Source organism: Sciurus carolinensis, chromosome 6 (assembly GCF_902686445.1).
Source record: "Sciurus carolinensis chromosome 6, mSciCar1.2, whole genome shotgun sequence".
NCBI classification, from domain to species: Eukaryota; Metazoa; Chordata; class Mammalia; order Rodentia; family Sciuridae; genus Sciurus; species Sciurus carolinensis.
In genome coordinates, this window is record NC_062218.1 from 132,483,999 (window position 1) to 132,488,276 (window position 4,278).

Genomic DNA, 4,278 nt, shown 5'->3' on the forward strand with positions numbered 1-4,278 from the left:
TGAGAAAATCATGAAAGTTGTGCTCTCTTTGTTGTATTAAGACTCAGGGCATTATTTTATTAACTATTTTATTTCTGCAAAGTCAGTGATATGGTCCCTATTTTTATTTCTAATTTCAGTTATTTGTATATTCTTTCTCTTTTTTGATTCATTAACCTGGGTAACATTTTATTCCCTTGGTTAATCTTTTGAAGAACCAACTTTTAGTTTACTTAACTTTTCTTTGTTTCTTTCTTTCTGTGCTGGGATTGAATTCAGAGCCTCAAGCAGGTAGGCAAGCACTCTACCACAAAGCTACACCCTTGCCCTCTTTCACTCTTTCTAGTTATCTAGTTATTTAAAGTTTTTACATATAAAGTTTTGTTATTGTTTTAACATCTTTTCCTTTTTTTATGGTAGACTTTTATAACTATAAATTTCCCTCTGAGCATGTCTTTTCCTATTCTCCTGGGTTGGTATATTTTGTTTTCATTTTCATTTGTCTCAAGTTATTTTCTTTGTGATTTCTTTCTTGAGCCATTTGTTCTTCATAAGCATGTTGTTTAAATTCCATATAAAAATTTAAAGTTGGGGCTGTGGCTCAGTGGTAGAGCTCTTGCCTTGCACATGTAAAGCATTGGTTTGATCCTCAGCACCACGTAAAATATATATAAATAAAGATATTATATCCACCTACAACTAATAAATATTTTAAAAAATTTAAACTTTTTCTTCTATGATTCATAATTAGGTTTTAGGAACCTAAATCTTTTAAACTGTATTACTTAAATCTTTCAAAATGTGTCGAGATTTATTTTGTGGACTAATTAATACGTGATTTAATGTTCATGCGCTCTTCAGAAGAATGGGTGCTCTGCTCTTGGTAGGTAGAGTGCTTTATATATGTTTATTAGCTGTAGTTTGATCATAGTGTTCATCAAATTCTCTATTTCTTATTGATCTTTTGTCCAGATGTTCTGTCTGCTATTGGAAGTGATGTATTAGGATAACAATTATTAATAAATAAAAGTCTTTCTCCCTTCAGTTCTGTTAAAGTTTGCTTTATATCTTGGCAAGCTTTGTTTGGTGCCTGTCTGTATATAATGGTTATATCTTCATGATGAATTACCACTTGTAACAATATACTGTGTCCTTCTTTTTCATGTAATTTCCACTAAAGTCTATTTTCCCCCTGATACTAGCATTGCCATCTTGGTTCTGTTTTGATTGTATATGCAAGATGTAACTTTCCCCATTCTTCCATTTTCAAATTATTTCAAATTAGTTCTTCTCTAGATCTCACAGCCTATGTAGGTTAAATGAAAGAAAGTTATTGGTTTGCAAGAGAAGTAGCATATGGGAAACAACCCTTTGGCGGGAGTGTACATGTATAGAAAATACAAGTGTCGTTTGAGATTTCATGGGTTTGGTGTATTTTTAAGATGTTTTAGCTGTTCATATTCGTCTGAATTTTGTTTTGTGTTGTTTGGTACAGAGGATGTACTCAGGAACACTTAACCACTGAGCCACACCCCCAGCCCTTTTCAATATTTTATTTAGAGATCAGGTCTCAGTAAGTTGCTGAGGCTGGCTTTGAACTTGCAATCCTCCTGCCTCAGCCTCCTGAGCCACTGTGATTACAGGCATATGCCATCACACCAAATTATTTGTTGAAAAAATAAATTGTAGTCCACAATGGATCATATGGGACATGTAATGCCAAGAATTGTTATTTTGCAGTGTTCCCTTAGGCAAAATTGAAATTGTTTGAACTAAAGTCTTGTATAGGGAACTGAGACTGGTTGTGGAGGAGGGAAAAACAACAAAAGGGGATTATTCAAAGTACCAAAAACCTCCTCCCAGAATCTCAAATGCAACAGCACCCCCAGGCCAGGGACAATTCTGGTGGGGCAGAAGGTGATTGAATTATTCAGATAAAGTTTCATGGCAGTTTATTTTTACCTTTATCAAAACTTTTAGGAATTTTTGACCTCCGTCCTTTTCATGTCACAATGGGATAGCTTTTCTAAATGATGACATTGAAAGAATAGTTTTTTCTTCTTTTTATCTTTTACTTAGGTGGAAATTTAAGATGTTGCAGTTTCCCATCAGCATGGTAGTATTGAGATAGCTATTTGTGTCTTTTTATGTGCTGATGTTTAGGAATACTCTTCAGATGTGAAATTTTCTGTTTCTGCTTTTTGGCTCATAATTTGGATATTTTATCTGGTGTGCATAAGTACAACAGTGACAAGTACATGAAGTAATAAAGAAGACTTTTATCTTAAATCCAAGGAACTTGGCTAATTCTGGGGATAGCCATATGAAAACTTTAAAACAGAAGTATGGGTAGCTGACTTGAATTAACTCTATGTCAAATAGTCATAGGTTAAGTATCTTCAAACACTTGGGTATATTTCATAGGATACAAAATTTAAAAAAACAAACTGGAAAACATAAAGATTATGGAGAAAAAAAACACTTTTGTGGGCCGTCCTGCTGGAATTTGGCCTCTATGAGTTGTTGAGACTGGCCTTGAACTTGTGACTCTCCTGTCTCAGTCTCCCAGTCACTGGCTTTACAGGGACTTGCCATGAGGTGTTGAAGCCTTGTTTCACTGAGTTGGAGAGACTGGACCTAAATGGCACAGCATGATTTTGCTACACCATCATCAACAAAGTCGTCATTGACTTTTGAGAAACATTCTGAAAATTTTGAATGGAAAAATGGTTATGATGTGAATCATCAAAGACACAACTCTTTGGATGCCTTTGATTCTGGTATTAGACATTCTAATGGAGATAATTTCAGAAGGAAAGAAAAAATGGATGGTGTACGCATGGCAGAAATGGCACTGAAAACATAAATCATCGAGCAGGATGCAATGGTGGAAATCCCCGTTCTCATAGCAGTATTATCCATTCTGGATAAAACCAAGGACTACATGAAAACAACAATACCTGAAAATGAAACTGGAAGGAAAGAAGATAAAAGAGAAGGCAAACAATTTGATGCTGAGGATTTCCATCTTTAAATCCTAAATACGAGAGAGAACCAAATCAGAAAATATCTTTATCTGCAAGTGTATGGGGTCTATATGCCCAGACACAATCAAAATAATCTCCCAAGCTCCTTTCTTAGAGTATCCTCCGAATTCTAAATCTAGAGCTCCAAGGATGCTGCTCATTAAGAAAAGTTATACAAAAGACTTACAGCTATCTGGATTCCCTGTGGTAGGAAATCTTCAGTTACAGTCCGTTAAGATTGGAACTGGTCCTAGTGTTTATAAAGACTTAGTCCCTAAACCTGCTGCTCCACCTACAAAACCTACACAATGGAAAAGCCAAACTAAAGAAAATAAGGTTGGGACTTCTTTCCCTCATGAATCTACATATCGTTTTGGTAGCTTTAATGCTTTTAAATAAACTGCCAAGAATTTTAGTCCATCAACAAATTCAGTGAGAGTGTAATCGTTCAAATTCCTCTTCACTTGTTGATGAACTTAATCAGTAGCCTCATCTAACCAAACTGACACGAACGCACACTGATAGGAAGAATGAATTTTTGAAAGCATTGAAAAGGGACAGAGTAGAAGAACATGAAGATGAAAGCCATGCTGGTTTGGAGAAGGATGAAGTCCCATTTAATTTGCATAACAGCAATAGTACTCACCAAGAAAGGGATATAAACAGAAACTTTGATGAAAATGAAATTCCACCAGAGAATGGCAATGCCTCAGTGATTTCCCAATAGATCACTCGGTCTTCAACCTTTCCACAAACTTGATGTTCTTTCTAGTTCACTTGAGGCAGAACACAGATTGTTAAAGGAGATGGGCTGGCAGAAGACAGTGAAAATGATGAAATGTGTGCCCCCTTAACTGAGGATGAAATGAGAGAATTCCAAGTTATTAGTGAACAGTTGCAGAAGAATGGTCTGAGAAAAAATGGTATTTTGAAAAATGGCCTGATCTGTGACTTCAAGTTTGGACCCTGGAAAAACAGCACTTTCAAACCCACCATTGAGAATGATGACACAGAGACAAGTAGCAGTGAGTGACACATCAGATAAGGATGATGTGTGAAGGATTTCCTAACAACTTTGGAATTTTTAGTGTGATGCGTGTCTCATGTAGTTTGGGGTGAATTGTAAAAATGAAGAACTATAATTTATGTAGTGAAAGATGATTAGATGATGATTTTTTGGGGGGGACTTCAATATGAAGAAAGCCCAGAATGTTGTGTTGGGCTAAGTTGAATATTCTTTCTTTGTAAATGAATGTGGTAGAAATGAGGACTT

At 35.6% G+C, this 4,278-nt stretch overlaps 1 pseudogene; it reads left to right on the forward strand.

Moving 5' to 3' along the window:
- Positions 1-2,744: 2,744 nt before the first annotated feature.
- Positions 2,745-4,063, forward strand: LOC124987440 (vasculin-like; annotated as a pseudogene).
- Positions 4,064-4,278: the final 215 nt, after the last annotated feature.